Genomic DNA, 20,393 nt, shown 5'->3' with positions numbered 1-20,393 from the left:
TGTACATTCTAGCTTAATTATATCCTATTTATGAATTTTTTTTGTTGGTGGTTGTTGGTTTTGTTTGACATGTTATTTACATTTTTTAATTTCCATTTTTTATTTTGTTAATAGGGCTGATTCTATAGATGATATGTAAGACCCAATCATTGCAGAATCTAGCAAATAATGCATCTGCATACATACAAGTTTTATTATTCTCTACTGTGAACCAAGACAGTTAAAATCCCAGGCTCACATACTTACCTAGACAAGTTGATAAACTTCAGGACTTTTTAAAATGTAAAACTGAGATAGTAGTCACTTTGAACAGTCCTGGTAAGGCCCAATCAAATACCATTTGTAACACCCCATAATAATGACTGCCGCAGTGAGTTATTCACAAAGACTGCAGTGACCCTCAGTCCCCTCTTCCTCCTTGAACTATTTATCCTCAGCTGTCAGCTTTCCAGAGATGATGTTGTCTCTCACACGAAGTTAGATACAGCTCTCAGATAATAGTCTGCACCAAACTGAAACTAGGAGGACACACACACACACACACGACAAAAGACTCTAACTTTTAGGATGCCTCCAGTCTCCTAAAAACAGTTCAGCCTCCTTAATGTTAAGAAGGAAGTGGTCAAAAATTGTTCACAGGTGGCTCCACTGTGTCCTAGGCTAGAGGTGGTTTGGGGGAAGGGAAAAAGGAAGAGGGCAAAGCATGAGTCGGGATGAAACTACTCATCGGGATTTCTGTGCCAAACATGATTGGATGTCGGAATAATGACAGTGATTTTCTAGAAATGAATCTTTCCTCCACTGGAGATTATAAGTACTGATTACAGCTGAAGGTCTGTGGGACCCATTCCAGTAGAAAGAAATGACAACAATCCTGAGGAGGACTGATAGCAGAGAATTTTCTAGTAAAAAATTTACAGTGAAGAGAGATACTATTTGCCTTTTCATTCTAAAGGATTTTACTCCTCTTTTGAGTGAAATAGCTAAAAGAAGATATAGGCTAAAAGAGAAAGAGCAGTGCTGCTTCCATTTTTGTGATATTCCTTCTCAGTATACAATTTGGCAATATCTTACCTTTCGTAAGCATCCTCTGGCGACTTAAGAATGATAAGTATGTCTCAGAAGTTCAAAAGAAAGTGCACTTATAAATTTCAATTTCAGGAGATAGAAATAACACAAACTACTTTGATAGTAGAATAATAAAATCAGAAAACTGTCGAGGTAGCTTTATAAAATGATGTATTATAACCATGGAAATAATAGAATTTCCTTCCATAAGGTACCTTGAGTTCATGTAGACCAACCTATTATGTGGCATAAGTTTTGGGACACAACCCTGGTGTGCATTCCAGATTAATTACGTCTTGATTAGTAGATGTTTTCGTTGTTGGTTTATTGACAAGATAAGTAAAATGTGGCCCAGAAAGTCAAAATGAGTTCTCCAAGTTTGTGTTAACTTAGTTGAGTGACTTTCCTTCTTCCTACTCTTCTAATCCCATAATTCTGTTGTGACTGTCAGATCCTCTTTTCATGTATCACAGAACTCCAATATCCTATGGTAACATAATTTAGGATATATGTTTCATTAGCCAACCGAATCTTTAAAAGTTGTGAAGAGGATATAAGCTGCCTTTTTTTTTTTTTAATCTTCAACTACAATCTTGATATCAGGATATGGGGACTGCCATTGTTCACCAAAAAAGCACTTCCCTCAATATGGAGCTTGTGACCACAGGTGGAATGTGGATTCTAGCCCCTTTGCACATTCATGCGTTGTGGGTCTGATACTCAAGACAGGCAGTGGCTGCCACCTCTCTTTTCCCTTTTAAACTTCTGGTGAGTATATCTCATTGGCACAATCTGTATTGCATGCAGAATTCTACCTGCAAGCGATTTGGGGATAAAAGTTTTTGTCTTTCCAAAACCTTTCATGCACAAAGAAAAAAGTGGGCTGAATGCTGAATGCAGTAAACATTTTCTGGCACAGTCTGTAAATGGAATTATAAACTCCATCAAGATTTTGAATTTTTTCCACTTTCACTTTTTTTTGAGATGGAGTCTTGCTCTGTCACCCAGGCTGGAGTGCAGTGACGCAATCTCGGCTTACTGCAACTTCTGCTTCCTGAGTTTAAGTGATTCTTCTATTTTAGCCTCCCAAGTAGCTGGGATTCCAGGCACTGCCACCACGCCTGGCTAATTTTTGTATTTTTCATAGAGACGAGGTTTCTCCATGTTGGCCAGGCTGGTTTCAAACTTTTGACCTCTGGTGATCCACTCACCTTGGCCTCCCAAACTGCTAGGAATATAGGCGTGAGCCACCACGCCTGGCTCCACTGTCACTTTTGATTTACCTTTTAGGTGACTATAGAGACCAGAATAACCATTATTTTCTCAGTCCTTGGCACTGAGAAAATATCTTATAATATTCTACAGCATTATTTTCCTTTGGAAAGAGTGCATTTGGTTTTGTTGGCTGTAGCATACCATCTATAGAAGCCTTAATCCAATTCAGCCAGAGCCTGAATATTTATATTTTAGCTATGGATATCCCCAACAGCTAACCCTCAATGAAAGCATTTTTTTTGGGAAACTCCAACCCCCTTTAAGATGGGGACTATTGTTAGGATTTTTATTGTCATAGTGATCACCAGCTCTCTGTCATGTTTCATTTTTACTAATCTTGTTTAGCATTTATTGTGTTACTTCAAATTTAAGATTCATAGTTTTTCAGTCATGTAAAACCAGCCACTTCCTCCTTGAACATTAGCTATCCTCTGTGCATTTTCTCTTTCTCTAAAACTCTTATTTTATGTATATTTAACAACCTCGTTAGGTTACATGTATTACTTAAAGCTAATATCTCATCTTCTGACTCATTGTGGTATTAAAACTCATGTGCTAGCCTGTAAGCTGATTATCTTTAGGGATGACAGGAGTTTTCTGGCCCATAGGCATTCAATTATTGCTTAGAATTGAATGAATATTCATTTATTTTTAATAGTGCTGATATTACAGTGTCAGGAATTGCTAGGTGCTGAGGTGGGAAGAGATCCAGTTTACCTAGTTCTCCTTGTTAATGGAAACGGAAGTGTTGTTAGCCACTGTTCTGTTTGTTTAAGTATGTCCCTCTTACATTATCTTCAAGTTGGTCCTATGCTAATTCCTCATTGTTGGATGAAGGTTTTTTAAAAATAATTTTTTAAAAAGTATACTAGAGCAGATAGAAGAAAGTGAGTTTGTTCACAGGCATTTTAGATGTCTCTTCTATACGTTTTCTGCTTCCTCTAAGTAGTTTCTCTCTGATAACAGTTATGTCTGTGTTCCAGGTAAGTTAAACGTGCATGTGGCCAGCAGCAAGGCCATGATGTTGTTCCCCATTCATGCAATGATTTAACATTTGTCTTTCCCCAGCTGCTTAGTTTCATTAGCTACAGAGTTGATTGCCACCCACATTTTTCTCCCTCACTTTCCCATACTGGCAGCCCGACAGCTTGCTTTTCTCACAGAGGTATGACTACAAAATTCTTCATTTGGATCTTACTTTCCTGAGGCCACATCAAAGAAGACTGAACCATCCACAGCAATGCCCAAACGCAGTCTAACTTGCTTTTCCAACATGATATGGCCTGTTGGTATACGGAGGTTTTGCAATTCACTTTTATAGGTCATGTACAGAGCTCTTGTCCATTCTCAGTTTTCTCACTCCCAAAACCAGATCCAACTGTCATAGCCTTTGACAGCCTCATGTCATCTTTGGCTCAGGAATATGGTTTTTTTCCCCTAATTTTGTGCTTTTATGACTTTCTTATTACTGTCAGTTTATAACGCAAAAAAATAAGTACATTCTTTTCTAAATTTTAACACAAACATCACTTTTATTGGTTTGGGAGTTTTTCCTCAAGCTCAGTCTTTCAGTTAATATTTAGGCATGGCTAGATGAAAAATAATTCGGAAAGAAAATTGCATCTCCTTTGAGCTAAGTGGCCGAGGTTGGCCTCAACTAAAAAAAAAAGAACTACCTTTGCTTTATAGTGGTCAAATTCATTCAGGAAAAGCTTGTGGAAATACTTAAAATTATTTCACCTGATAAACGTTTAATGTCCTCTTGTGAGTTCATGATAGGAGTAGGCATCCGTTTGAGAACCTGCAGCTTCATGATCTTAGTCATTTTCATATCGCTCTATCACAGATATGACTAATGGTTGGCAGATTTCAGCAGCTGCATAAAATACACTTATGGAATCTGAGTTTGGGAATCAGTTCCTGGAGAAACTCAAGCTGTAGGAATAGTGAACTATTCTGACGAGCAATCCTTAGTGAAGAACAAAGGTGTCCCACTGGATCAGTTCTAGTGGATATAATCTGGCTTTGGTGGGTAGACAAGGCCTTTCCAGTCCTATGCAAGCAATCCAGAAACTCACACTCCAGATGTAATTGCACTTCTTGCTGGCAACACCTGTTACAGAGGACAGTGTTTTGCAGTGAAACAACCAGTTGGTTGGAGATTTCTATTTGGGATATCGTCCTGATATCTCTTTGAGATGCTGCTTTTAGAACTGTACATAGCAGGATCCAGCCTCCCATTTAAGGGCCAGAGCAACCATGACAGCAGCATAAAGCAAACAGGCTGGAGCCCTTGGGGGGAGGAGTGCCACAGAGGCGGTCTGACAGCCTTTCAGTCTGAGTCAGAACGGTCCTTCCTTCCTCTCTGTGAGCAGTCCAGTCCTGGGCTCTCGCAGTAGTGATCGAATACTTCCTGCTGATCTGAGTGTGTCACACACACAATCACACACTCACACCACTATACCTACAGAGCTCCTGGGGACCTAAGGAAAAAGTGACATTAAGTTTTGTTTGCAATTGGCTCAAAACTATTTTGCATATGAATCTAGACGTATAGAAATATGTTTCCATTATTATCTAAGTGAGCTTCATACAAAGAAGGCATAAGAAAGCCTAAAAATCACTGACTATAAAAGTAATCATGAGAAAACAGCAGCCTCAGGGGATTCACTTCTCTCCACTTTCTTTACCAATTAGTTATTCAGGAAAAGCTTGAAAGCATCACCTTTGAGAAGAATTCTCTCCGGGGAAGAGGAAGAACTTTTTGACCCTGAAGAGGGAGAATAAAAAGCAGGTGTATGATTGATGGGCTCAAATCTCAAGGCTGCAGAGAGAAAACCTCTTTTTGCACCTCTCCTCAGCTGAGATAGTTTTACCTGCTGAATTTTGGCACTTGCTAGAAGATCTTCTAACTCAAGGGGAGATTTCAAAAAGTAGTTATAAACTCTAAAATGAACTTAGGGAACAGCAGAAAGGAATAGGAACTGTTAGAAAGACTTTGAATTCAGAAAATAAAATCTAGAAATTAATATCAGAATACATTACCTCCTGGACCAGAATTGCCGTTTATTTTTTTAAAATGGAAATTGTTCTTTTATTTTTCACAAAAAACAATATGTGAAATATGATATAAATATTGAAGTAATATTTATATTGCATTTTCTTTTGCTCCTTTCCCTAATCTCTTAAATCACTGATCTGTACTCTATCTCTTTATGATTGTCATTTTGAGAATATTTTATATGTTGAATTACACAGTAGGTAATCTTTTGATGTTGGCTTTTCTCATCCAAAATAATGCCCTAGAGATCCGTACAAGTTGTTGTGTATATCAATAGTTTGTTTTCTTGCTTTTGGGTGACATTTTGTTAAATGAAGGTGCCACAATTTGTTTACCCATCCAGCTGTTAAAACATAATTCAGATTATTTCCAATTTTTGACCATTCCAAGTAAATATGCTATAAACATTTGTATACCAGTTTTAAAGTAAATATAAGTTTTTATATCTCTAAGATAAATACCCAGGAGTGTGATCGCTGTGTCATTGGTAAGTTTAGCTTAATTTTGTTTTATTAAAAACCACCGAACTGTTTTCTAAAGTGTCTGTATCATTTTACATTCCTGTCAACAATGCATAAGAGGTCTGATTTCGCTGTATTCTCCTTTGGATTTGGTACCCTTAGTTGTTTATATTGTGTTTTGTTTTGTCATTCTAATAAGTGTACAGTGATACTTGGTCATGATTCTAGTGCATTTCCCTGATGGCAAAACATGTTGAACATTTTTTCATGTGCTCATTTGCTATCTATATATCTTCCCTGTTGTACTGTCACTTTGGGGTTTTTTGGCAATTTTTTAATTGGACTCTTTGTTTTTACTTTTGAGTTTAAAGTAATCTTCATATTTACAGGAGCCCCTTGTCTTATATGTGATATTCAAATAATCTCTCCTAGTTTGTGACTTGCCTTTTCATTTTCGTAATAGGATATCTCAGAGAGCAAAAGTTTTACATTTTAATGCAGTCCAGTTTATTATTTTCCTTTTATGGGTTATGATTTTCGGGTCATGTCTAGGAACTCTTCATCTACATTTAGGTCACAGAAATTTTTATATGATTGCTTGTAAAGATTTTACAGATTTTCATTTTAAATGTATTCTTATCCATTTTTATTCATTTTTATGGTTCTCTTCACAGGTGATTTTTATTTTTTATTTTTATTTTTATGTAGTTTGTATATATTTCTTTTTTTTATTTTAGTTTTAGATTTGAGGGTACATGTGAAGGTTTGTTACATAGATAAACACGTGTCACAGAGATTTGTTCTACACTTTATTACATTACTCAGGTATTAACTCAGTACCTAGTGGTTATCTTTAAAAATTATATCAAGTCTGGTTTATTTATTTATGTATTTACCTCTCCTACTGATGTACAATTGCTGCAATGAATTGCTACTGAAACTTTCTCTAAATTACTTGGCCATACTTCTTTGGATCTATTTCAAAACTTTCCATTCTGTTCCATTCATCTACATGTCCAGCCCTCTGCCAGTATCACACTGACTTAATTACCATAGCTATGGAGTAAGTTTTGAAGTTGGGTAATATGATTTTTTCAAACTAAATTTTCTTTTTCTCAAGATTGTGTTTGCTAATTGTCTTAGTCTGTTTTATGCTACTGTAACAGAATACCATAAACAGGGAAATTTATAGTACACAGAAATTTATTTGCTCAGAACTTTGGAGTCTGAGAAGTTCAAGGTTGAGAGGCTGGCATCTGGCGAGGGTCTTCTTGCTGCATCATCACATGGCAGAAGGGCAAGAAAGGGTGAGAGAAAGAAATAGATTGAACTCACAGTCACAAGCCCTTCTATAATTGGCATTAATATATTCATACAGGGCAGAGTGTTCATGACCTTCATGACCTAAACACCTCCCATTAGGCCTCATCTCCCAAACCTGTTGAATTGGGGATTAAATTTTCAACATATGCCTTTTGGGAAACAAATTTGAACCATAGCACTCATCTACATACTTTGTCTTTTCATATTCAGTATCATTAGTCATTAGGAAAATGTAAATTAAAACCAAATGAGACACCAGTACATACATACTACAATGGCTGCAATCAGATAGATCAGCAATACTAAGAATTGATAATTACGTGGAGAAACTTGAACTCTCCTACATTGCTGGCAGCAATGTACATGTTATTTCCACTTTAGCAAACTATTTGGCAGATTTTTTTAAGTTAAATATAATATATGACCCAGTAATTCCACTTGTATTTATTTATCCATGAAAAAATGGAATCTGAACCATCTTTTTTTTTTTTTTTTTTTTTTTTGGAGACGGAGTCTTGCGTCTTGCTCTGTAGCCCAGGCTGGAGTGCAGTGGCGCAATCTCGGCTCACTGCAAGCTCTGCCCCCCAGGTTCATGCCATTCTCCTGCCTCAGCCTCCTGAGTAGCTGGGACTACAGGCGTACGCTACCACGCCCGGCTAGTGTGTGTGTGTGTGTATGTGTGTGTCTGTGTGTGTGTGTGTGTGTGTGTGTGTGTGTGTGTTTAGTAAAGACAGGGCTTCACCGTGTTAGCCAGAACGGTCTGGATTTCCCGACCTTGTGATCCACCTGCCTCAGCCTCCTAAAGTGCCGGGATTACAGGCATGAGCCACCGGGCTAGTCTGCACAATCTTTTTTTGTGACTGTTCATGGCACTCAACATGTAGAAACAATTAAAATATCCATCACCTAGTGAGCAGATAAACAAATGTGGCATATGCACACAATGTATTGCTGTTTAACAATAGAAGGGTTGTTGTTACTGACACCTAACACAACATGGATGAACCTCAGAAACAGTGTGCCAAGTGAGAGAAACCAAACACAAAAGGTCGCATATTGTGTAATTCCATTCACAGAAAAATGTCCAGGAAAAGACAAATCTGCAAGATAAAAAAATTGGTTAATGGTTGTCTGAGTTCAGGTGTGGGAGTAGATATAAACTGAAAATGAAAGGGAAAGGGAACTTGGAAGAAAAATAGAACTTTTATAAAACTGAATTGTGGAAATGGTTGCACGACTATTTATGAATTTACAAGTCATCAACCTGTCCACTTACAGTGGTTGAATCTTAATAGTATGTAAGTGATATCTCAATAAACCTCTAATAAAAATGCATCATCAATACCCTAAGCAAAGAACCACAATTAAATTTTCTGTTCACTGAGTTCTATGCAATTAAATGTTGTTTTGATGAATTTGGGGTCAGCAGTCTTCTTTCATGAAGTGCCTGTGCCACTAACTGGAAATCTAAACTAGTACTTTCTGAAAATTTTCTAAGCAAATTAAGTTTAGACTTCTTTTCCCTCTTGTCTGTTCCTTGAAGTATCAATAGTTTAAGTCCCTGGAACAGCTGTTTCCATAGGGTCCTAAGCTGGCTTTTGTTTAAATCCCAAATTCCAGCTTGTAGCACACAGTAGAGTCTTGAGGCAAGCATAAGAGGGAAACACAAACCTGTTTAGTAAGACTAAATAACTCTTGTCGGTTTATTATATTAATCAAGAATATAACAGAAGAGAGTAAAAATATGAAAAATATGTATGAAGTATAGTACATACAATATAGAACTATTTCACAATGGTTTGATTAACGTTTCTGCTATAATAAGAAAGTTTTCTGAAAAGTAAGGGAACTAACAAATCCCTAGGGCCTTTATATAAAGTGCACAATCTTTCAAACAACTAAGTAACTAAACAAAGTTTGCAACTGTTTTTTGTTTTGTTTTGTTTTGTTTTTGAGATGGAGTCTTGCTCTGTTGCCCAGGCTGCAGTGCAGTGCCATGATCTCAGCTCACTGCAACTATTTTTAAGACATTTGATAGCATATTTTCAGACTCACATATTTAAAAGCTATGCAAACAAAACTCATTTTCCTCAAACTTGCTGAACTTTCTCAAGCTGTCTTTCTTTATTGTTTTTTATACTCTGGAAAAAAATACTACCATTTTAGACAAACCTAAACATCCCCTTGTTTTTAGTAAAAAACAAAAGTCTATTGATAATATTGGGTACAAAATTGTATTTCCCTGTCACAATTACTCTAGTTATCACCTATGAGCACACAATGTACAAACACGTAATTTGTGGCAATAACAGCATAAAGAAGGGTGGAAATGTATAGAAACAGTTTTCCATACTATTGAAACTAAGTTAATATTAATTGAAACTGAATTGTTATAAATTTAAGATGTTAATTGTAATCCTGAAGTAAAACCTAGAAAATAAGTTTTTAAAAATACAGTAAAGGTAGTAAGAAGGGAATCAAAATGATACACTTGAAAAAATTGTTGAAAACAAAATAAGCACTAATGAAAGACCTGAAAAACAAATACATATATGTATGTATATATAATATGTAACTATTATACATATACACATAATATGTATATGTATATATGTGTATATGTATATATGTATATACATATTATATGTATGTGCACACATATATGCATATAATATGTATAGACATATAATATACATATGATATACATATAATATGCATATATGTATATTATATATACATATATGTGTGTGTGTGTATATATATAAAACAAATAGCCAAATTGCAGAAGGATGTCCCCTTTACTAATAATTAGATTAAATGTAATTTTAAGTCCCAAAGTAAAAGGCGAAGATGGGCAGAATGGATGGAAAAATAGCACCCAACTTTGTACTGTCCGCAAGTCTGCAAGAAATTCCACAGATACAAGTAGATTAAAAGTGAAGGGATAATATCTTAATCCACTTTCCACTGCTCTAACAGAATGCCACAGATTGGATAATTTATGAAGAAAAGACATTTATTTGGCTCATGGTTCTGGTGGCTGGGAAGACCATCATTAAAGGGTTGCATCTGGTGAGGGTTATCTTGCTGCATTGTAACATGGTAGAAGGGAATAATATGGTGAGGAAGTAATAATGTGAAACAGATGTGAGACAGAAAACTGGGCCAAACTCATCCTTTTTTAGTAGAAACCCACTTCCGTGACAACTAATTCACATCTACAATAACAACCTTAATTCATCCATGAGGCTGGTGTCCTCATTACATAATTACCTCATAAAGGGCCCACCTCTCAACACTATTACATTGAAGATTAAGTTTCCAATACACAAATTTTTTGGAGACACTTTCAAACCATAGCAGATATAAAAGTATATTCTATGCAAATAATAATCAAAAGAGACCTGGAATGATTAATATCAGAAAAATATACACTTTATGTCAAAAATTGTTATGAGACAAAAAAAGAGATTAAACATTAATAAAATGGCCAATTCATCAAGAAAATATGATAATTATAAACACCAATGCATCTAACAACAGACTCTAAAATATATGAAGCAAAAACTGACAGATTTGAAGGCTACAATAGACAGTCCTACAATAATAGCTGTACATTTTAATATCCTACTTTCGATAATGGATATAACATCTAGAAATAAAGTCAATAAAGTAATAGAGAACTTGAGCAATACTATAAACCAATGAGCCCTAACATATAGGAGCCAAAAAGAGTAGAGTACACATTTTCTCAAGTGTATACCTCAGACTTTTCAAGGTTGATATTTTTATCTAAAAGATCCTCTATGAGCTGAATATTACATCATTTAAATAAAAGAAAAAGAAGCCACTCTTAGTGCTGTTTCTTCTTCTGCCGTGCCATCTCCTACCGAATATGGGAACTGGAAATACTGGACAACCTTCAGTTCTCAGAGAATTGTGGAAGTCATTTGAGGTGAATGCCACTTTTTATGCTGGGATTTTGGCTAAATTCCATTGTGAGGCAGCTGGCCTGATCCTTAGATATGTGCTGGCTTATATCTGCAAATGGAATAAATGTTTTGTGCTAATTCCGGGTCATATCATTTATGGGCTGCTGAAGACTACAATTATGTTAAGTGGTATGACCAAATTTCCTGGGACCGTAGATCATTTTGTTGTTGTTGTTGACTAAATATCTGCCTTAGAACTTGTATTTTAATCTCCTAGAAGATGACTACATAATATATAAAATTCATTCAGTATATACTTGGACAGTTAGTTTCCTATTGTTGTATAATACATTACCAAAACTTTAGCAGCTAAAAACAACATATGTAGTTTCTATGGGTCACAATTATGAGCATAGCTTAACTGAGTTCTAAGCTCAGGGTCTCACAAGAATTCAAAGGGTGGTTCAGGTTGTGCTCCTTCTGTAGCTCTGGATTTCCTTCCAAGCTTGCCTGGTGTTGGCAGAATTCGGTTCCCTGTGACGGTAGAACTGAAACCTCCATTTATTGCTGTTGTCTAAGGACCACTTTCAGCTTTCATAGGATGCCCTCGGGTCCTTGCAACGTTAGTTTTCATAAGCACTCTGAAAACAGAGAGCCTTATTTCTTCAAGGCCAGCAGGAGAACCCCTCACTATAATCTGCTTAGATGGAGTCTTAGTAATGTTACCTAATCATAAGAGTAACTATCTCATGACCTTTACCACCTTCTACTGTCTAAAGCAAATTTCAGGCTCCACGCACACTCATGGGAAGGGTACTATGCAAGGGCATGACTCGCTAGGGGTCATATCATAGAATTCTGTCTACCATAGGTACATGGATATAGGACTCTTTCGGCAGATGACCAGCTACCATCCACATGATGGCTTGGGGCCTGTAGGAAGTTTAAATATAGCCATCAGGATGAATCTTAGACTCTGCTATCAAAGCCCATTCCTCTGCTCTTGCTGTAAAATTTGCCCTCTTTGATTTGGTTCAGAGGTAACTTGCACAGTGGTCTAACACCCAAGCAGACTTTAGTGATGGAAGAAATGATCAGGACACATATGTTTCATCAATTGCTTCCTCAAAATGTTGTGTTTTCTTTCCTACACTTCCTAAGGTCAAAATGGGAGATTTTTACAACCTGCTTTTCCTATAGGAGAGGAATATTTTACTGAGTCATACCTTATCACTTCCTTGAATGGTTCTGCCCTTCTCTTTTCTCTGAAAATTATTATTAAATAGAAAGCAAGAAAGACATAGCTTACCAATAAAAGAAAATTTGTAGATGCTATCATCTGCCCTTCAGTATTCATTTTTGCTTCATTATCTCCTACACTAGAGTTCTTGATGGTAACTGCTTTATCTTACAAAGTCCTGGTAGTTTAGTTGTACTTTCTAGCATGAGTTGATCTTTCTAAACTTGCCCTCTGGCTCTTCTGAATTTCTATATCCAAACATGTCTATGATTTGCCTTGATATTATACCAGGAAAGAATATGGGCTGTGTTGTCTCACAAATAAGATTTCAAAAGCTACTCCTGCACCATTTAGAAGCCACAGGACATCGAACAAGTTACTTATCTCTACCCCTTGGTTCCTCTGCTGTGAAATTGTTTGTAAATCTACAAGTGATTTCAGTTTTAAGTGCTTAAAATCTTGTGTATTTTCCTAATTTGTAGTGAAAAAATCAAAAGAGGAAAATCATGGCCCTTTACCAAATGCCATTTGAGAATAGAATACATCAGAGTGGCTCTGAACATGATTGGTCCATTGATTGAGTTCAGAGGCTTTTAAATCACAGGCTATTTAATTCACTTGTATATATATCTCAACCCTTTCTCTGGGCAGAACCTTCTCAACAATCCCATTGTGGTTTTCCTTTGTATTAATTACTCTATCTCACAAAGCAGTAGTACTGCTCAGCCAGTGGCAGCAGGGATCCATCATCGAAGGAGCAGGTTCATAATGACACTCTGGAGAATGTTTTATTGTTCAGGTCATCTAAGAGCATCCATTAGTAGCAATTTTCAGCCAGGATAAGACTAAACGTTAATCCAAAATACATCTTCTTGTCTTCCTGAGAACTGCACTACTCTTTTTTCACATAATAGCCTTAGTGTGTAATTATCAGCATTACATAATAGCAGAGAACAGGAAGTTACCAAGGCAACAAACCAAACAACCCAAAAGTCCTAAGAGAAAAAAATCTTAGGGTAGCTTTCCTGGCCATCACTTTTAGTCTCTTCTTAGTTCACGCTTACATCTAAACAGTTTTCCTACCCATGATGATAAAAGCTCATTTCTCACGCCTATGTTATCAGTTGTCTTCAAATCTCTTCTTCTAATTATCTCTAACTTTAAGTCTTTCTCCTGATCAATGGGACTTAAACACTTCATTCAAGAGTGAAGATGAAAATTATAATTTAGTGATCATCAATCACATGTCGAAAATCATGCTATGATTATTCATATACTTACATTTTACAATAATTATCTATAGTAGGAATATTCATCCTTATTTTACAGGTGAAAAAGAGAGGTTCAGAGAGATTAAAAACTTGTCTAAGGTTACTCAACACAGTTGGGATATAAATCCAAGTTTCTCTGATTCCAGAGCCCAAATTGTCCACAAAAGTCTTTATACCCAAATAGACTAAAACCCAAACAAAACACAACATTATGCTAGCTTGTGCCCACTCATTCCTCAATACTAGGACTGGGAATTTTCTTAAAATATATTTTGCTTAAATATTAGAAAATTTTATTTTTTGTAACCTAGATTAAATAGATGTTTATATTAGGCATTTACAATAAAAGTACCTAATATACTTATATTGCAAGACGATATGTAGTAAAAAATAAGCTGACTTCCCTCTCCTACCTCTCCTAATTACTACCACCCATTTCTCCTAGGAGAGGCCACCTGTGTTTTTCCAAGCAATAACCTCCCTGAGGTCATAAAGCCTTCTCTTCAAGATGTCTACAAATAAGCAATACCAAGAGAAATTGTCCACATACACTACTTAGTTGGCACAGCTTTTATTCATCTATTTCCGGTAAGCAGCAACTGTGAGCACACCAAGAGAAAGTGGATAGAGGATGCCTACTATCTGGTACACGGCATAATCATGGACTGCTTGTGCACTCTGTCTCTCAGCTGCTGCTCTTCTTTCCTGGCTCATGTGTCTAGAGACCTCTACTTGTGGATGTTATCACAAGGGATTACAGTTGATTTACTGTCAGGATGTAGCCCTCTGCAGACAGTCCAGCACACTCCCAGGTGTGTAGAGGACCAACGTTCGGGCCACTTAGGAAGGTTGGGGTCATATAGTACCTAAAGGGATCCTGCTGTCTCTGAATGCACCTCACATTCTATTGGCCCACAGTTGCATCGGCTGCATTCTTCTTAATTCTATCCCAAATTGTGTATCTCATTGCAACAGCTAGGTATATGACTTATTGAAGTAGTATACTATCCTTCACAATACATTCCAGAAGTTGTTGGTACAAAGAACATTTACTACAACTCGTCTACAACTTTGAGGTGATCAGCTCTAACAGAAATATATTTATCAACAAGGTTACACTTCTGATAGAAAATCTAGTTTTAAGTTTAACTAATACATTTATATATGTACATTAACATGCAGAGTGAGAGAACATGTATAAGCTTACAATTTCACATAACACAACCTATCCTAGGATGTCTCATTCTTAAATCTTCGTATATCATTATATGATTATTTTTTCTTTTTAGTAAATCTTGGTAATGGACCATTAGACTGTATAGCATTGTTAAGAAAGCATTGAAGGATGGCTAGGCTCAAATATACATACATAAACTGATGAGTAGATTATCGTAAAATATCCATACGATTGAATGTTTTTCCATAAAAAATGAAGTACTTGATACCTGCTACATTGTGGATGAAACTTGAAAATATTACGTTAAGTAAAAAAAATCTAGTAACAAAAGATCACATACTTTTTGATATCATACATACTAAATGTTGTATATAATAAATAAATAGAGACAGAAAGTTGAGTTCTGTTTGGCCAGGGCTGAGGGAGGTAAGGTGGGGTGCCAAGCATAGAAGGGGTAATAAGAAGTGTCTGCTAACAGGTATAAGGTTGCTTTGAAAATGATGAAAATGTTCTGAAATTAGATTATGAGGAGAATTACATACTTACATACTATAAATATACTTAAAAGTATTGAATTGCCAACTCTAAATGGATAAATTTTGTGTATGTAAATTATATCTCAATAAAGCTATTAAAAATACACCTTTAATCAGAGGGTGTAATGATCATTTATGTAAGATCAATTCCCCTTTCAATCTGGATTGCTAATGACACCTATGGACCACACCACAGTGCATGTTTCCAATCTATAGGATTTAAGAGTCTTTTCTCTTTGCTTATTATTATCAATAATATTGTCATGATGCCTGTAAGAATAATATATTATATTGACCAGGTGCAGTGGTTCACACCTGTAATCCCAGCACTTTTGTAGGCCAAGACAGGTGGATCACGAGGTTGGGAGTTTGAGACCAGCCTGACAAACATGGTGAAACCCCGTCTCCACTGAAAATACAAAAATTTGCCGAATGTGGTAGCATGCACCTGGAATTCCAGCTACTTATGAGGCTGAGGCAGGAGAATCACTTGAACCTAGGAGGTAGAGTTTGCAGTGAGCCAAGATCGTGCCGCTATACTCCAGCCTGGGTGACAAACTGAGACTTTGTCTCAAAAAATAAAAGAGAAGAAGAGGAATATATTGTTATTAACTCAGTAATAACAAAAGGATTCCAAATGGTCCAGTGTTTCCACTCATCCAAATGAAGAGGTGATATAGCTATACACAGCGGATAGCTGTTATCTCCTCCATTTGGTGCCCAGAGTCTCTTTATAGAAATGTTTACCTTCATGTGTTATTAAGCAAAGAGGCTATTCTTAGAATTACTTCATTTCCTCAGAAATCTTAATGTTATTATGGAAGGAAAATCCACCTTGGGGGCAATTCAGATTTTCTCTTAGTATATCAAGTTTTCTGTTTGCCTGGACAATACCATGTGCTCCTTGTCAGTCATATTCATAATTTGATGTACATTCTAACATGCCACATCAAGCTCTTTTGGCTTTACTTTTCATCTAAAGAGGGAATGCTTTCATTCCCTCAAGTTGATTTTGTGGTAGATTTAGAGTTAGAAGCAAATTATAGGAATCATTTCTCACTGAATATATCCATTAACATTATCCACAAATTTAATCCAGTTACATCTAGAGCAGAGTTTGTCCTCTGTTATTCAAAGATCAGATGATGGGAGTGATTGTTTAGTTATAAATCTAAGAGAAATGCCATGTGTGTGACCTTTTTTACTTCTCTCCAGATATTACTCCTAGAGATATTTGAAAAGTTCCCTTATTTTGACAAACATTATTTTCAATTTTTTCTTTTTCTTTTTTTTTTTTTTTTTGAGACAGTCTCCCTCTGTCGCCCAGGCTGGAGTGCAGTGCTGCAATCTTGGCTCACTGCAAGCTCACTGCAAGCTCCGCCTCCCGGGTTCACGCCATTGTCCTGCCTCAGCCTCCCGAGTAGCTGGGACTACAGGTGTCTGCCACCACACCCAGCTAATTTCTTTTTGTATTTTTAGTAGATATGGGGTTTCACCGTGTTAGCCAGGATGGCTACGATCTCCTGACTTCATGATCCACCCGCCTTGGCCTCCCAAAGTGCTGGGATTACAGGCGTGAGCCACCATGCCTGGCCTATTTTCAATTTTTAATTCTAGTCCTCTTAAGAACACCTATGCTTGGGTTATGTAACCCATTCTGCTTCATTTTGTCCTTCCATACCAATTATTTTCAACCCACTGGCTAGATGGCATTGTATATTTATACAGTATTTCTTTTATATTAAGATTGTATACATATAATTGCTTTATATGATGTATTGATCTGGTTGTGTAAATCTTTAAAGTCTTTTTAACAACCTGGTGGTATTATTTATCATGCCTTCTACATAGCTAACACTTTAATTAACTTTACTATCACTTGCATGGCACAACCACTGAAGCTCAGTTCTAAATTTGTAACCAACCCATTTAATCATGTCCTATGCTATATTGTTGCCTTAAGCTTTTTACATTCCAGTCCTTACAACTGGCTTTCTTAAGAAAGTCGGGATCTAATTCTGTTCCTGCACAATCAGTGAGATCTCTCTCCTTTTTTTTTTTTTTTTTTTTTTTGCAATAGTTCATATTGGGAAGAATCTATTAGCTTTATCCAATGTCCTACATCCCTACATTCTAGCTTTGTTTTAGGGACTTCAGCATCTTGTGTCTTAAACTTTATTTATTGGTTTTAGTGATAATTTAGTCGTCTGTCTGCTCCTGATGCTGTAGGATCCACGGGGTTCCAACCTTTTGGCCAAGTAGCATCTATGTGTGTTTTTATATAATTCTACACATCATTTAAGCCATTGCTTAACACTGAATTCTTAAATTTCTCTCCTGATGGCAATACTCTTCTTTTAGAAAGACAAATGAGGAAGTCATGTTAACGTCCCCAATGCCTCCACAGGTATTTGACCACAAACCATTGATATATTATGCCTTTCTTTTTTTTTTTTTTTTTTTTTTTTTTTTTTTTTTTTTTTTTTTTTTGAGATGGAGTCTTCCTCTCTTGCCCAGGCTGGAGTGCAGTAGTGCGATTTCTGCTCACTGCAAGCTCTGCTTCCCAGGTTCACACCATTCTCCTTCCTCAACCTCCTGAGTAGCTGGGACCGTAGGCGCCCGCCACCATGCCCGGCTAATTTTTTTTATTTTTAGTAGAGACGAGGTTTCACCATGTTAGCCAGGATGGTCCGGATCTGCTGACCTCGTGATCCACCTGCCTCAGCCTCCCAAAGTGCTGGGATTACAGGCATGAGCTGCTGCGCCCGGCCACCATTTCATCTTACATGCAAGAAACAGGTGTGTGTTTTGGGTATACTTCATAATGGGTGCCATTAATATTTTCGTCTCGGTCATATTCTATAGTCTTGTGAGGTTTGTCCCCTTCCTCAAGGGTGTTGCCCTTCCAGTTAAAACCTTTGACGAATTGTCTTTGGACTGTATATTCTGGTGCATTTGTGTTTTCATGTTTGTTTTTTACTGATTTTTTTTCACAGCTTTATTTGTATCATAGGAAATATGTTTGGAACTAACTTCTAGCATATTTTAATGAATAACTTCAAGCTCTTGCACTGATTTTTGTCAGGTGTATATGTTATCTCTTTCTCTAGATTAGTGAAATCTAAAAACTTCTTTTTGCCCAATCTGTAAGCCTTATTTGTGGGATAGCTAAATTAAGTGTATGAGTTTCCAGTGTCAGCATTAAGTTTTTTTTAATTCCACTCCTGCAGCTTTGAAAACCTAGTTATTTTCCAGTTCTGGAGTACCTGAATCATACAATTACAATTTGGTCTGAACCTATCTATCAAGTTTCAAAATATTTCCCTTAACCTCAAAGGAGACCCTATACCCTGTAACCCTTCATTAGCCCTTCTTTCCCAGCCCTTGGCAACAACAAATCTGCTTTCTGTATCTAAGCAATATGACCCAGCAACTCCACTCATAAGGATATACTCTGAAGAACTGAAACAGATATTCAAATCCTCATTCATGAATGTTCAAAACAATACCGCTGGCAATAACCAAATGGTGGAAACAACCCTAATGTTATCAACAGATGAATGGATAAACAAAATGTAGCATATGCATATAATGAAATACTATTCAGCCATAAAAATGAAGTACTAGCACATGCTGTAACACCGATGAACCTCTAGATTCTTTCTTTTGCTCACTATTCCCATTCGAGTATTATGAGGTTTTCCAGGGCCTGCCATTTGCAGAAAGTTTGTGAGGAAGAGAGAGAAGGCCATGTTCCAGACTGGCAGGAAGCATAGCACAGATAGTTGTGTCCATGTAAGTTATTTAGCCTGTATTTCTCCCCAGGCCAAAGCATCGAGCACAGTCCACAGGACAGAGCTGTTCTCTTCCAGCTGGCGTCCCTGTTTCCAGGGAGAATAGCACCCTTCAGTTTTGTCCTGCTTGTCTGAAATCTACAGCTCCACTTCAATACCTTCCAGCACCCCTACTTGAACTTCACTCTGCTCGGCAGCCTTTCTCATATTTTGTGTGTCAGGATTGTGTATCTTTCCTGGTATTGTTGTACCTGGAGTTGAAATACCTCCTTCTCTGTAATCCCAGCACTTTGGGAGGCCGAGACGGGAGGATCACGAGCTCAGGAGATCGAGACCATCCTGGCTAACCCGGTGAAACCCCGTCTCTACTAAAAATACAAAAAAAAAAAAACTAGCCGGGCGAGGTGGCGGGCGCCTGTAGTCCCAGCTACTCGGGAGGCTGAGGCAGGAGAATGGCGTGAACCCAGGAGGCGGAGCTTGCAGTGAGCTGAGATCCGGCCACTGCACTCCAGCCTGGGCGACAGAGCGAGACTCTGTCTCAAAAAAAAAAAAGAAAAAGAAAAAAAAGAAATACCTGCTTCTCATTTGTCTTGTTTTTGAATGATGTTCTAGAGGCAAAGGTGGCCGCAGCATTTTAACTTAGCAATTTTTCTGAGAAGAACTGCATAGTGTTTAAAAAGTACTTTCATTGAATAATCACCTTCTGTCTTGATGACACCTTTGTGTGATTGGGATATTATCTCCAAGGTTATAAATCACTCAGCGTCAATGAGGCAGTAAATGGCGGCAGGTTGATTAGAAATAGATTATTTTGTTTCTCAAAGACTTCTCTTCAATATTTTGTAATGTAGTCTGTCAGACTTGGAGAAAATTAAGTAAGATATTTGAGCCTAAATTCTTCACATACCAAAAGAGTGTTATCAGGCCATTGAGAGGATTTGATGAAATAATACGCATCCGGTATTAATTCTATGGCACATGCTTCTCAATGAATGCTGAATTGAGTTGAATTGAAGTGAACTCAACACTGAAATGAAACAAACTGTTACCTTTACTGGTGAATGCATAATTTCCAAATCACTGTGCCAAAGACAATCTTTAAAAAACCTGAAAAAGAAGCCTTAGTTAGGACCAAATATCTCACTTGGCCTCATGAGCCCCGAAGGGTAGCATTGCGTTGATCAGTGTTTTACGGAAGGTATGGTATCTGGATGCTCATTTGCATGTGTGCTAAGGGTTAAGAGAAAGCTAAAGT

Source organism: Chlorocebus sabaeus, chromosome 21 (assembly GCF_047675955.1).
Source record: "Chlorocebus sabaeus isolate Y175 chromosome 21, mChlSab1.0.hap1, whole genome shotgun sequence".
Classification (NCBI taxonomy): Eukaryota; Metazoa; Chordata; class Mammalia; order Primates; family Cercopithecidae; genus Chlorocebus; species Chlorocebus sabaeus.
This window is presented reverse-complemented; position numbering follows the sequence as displayed.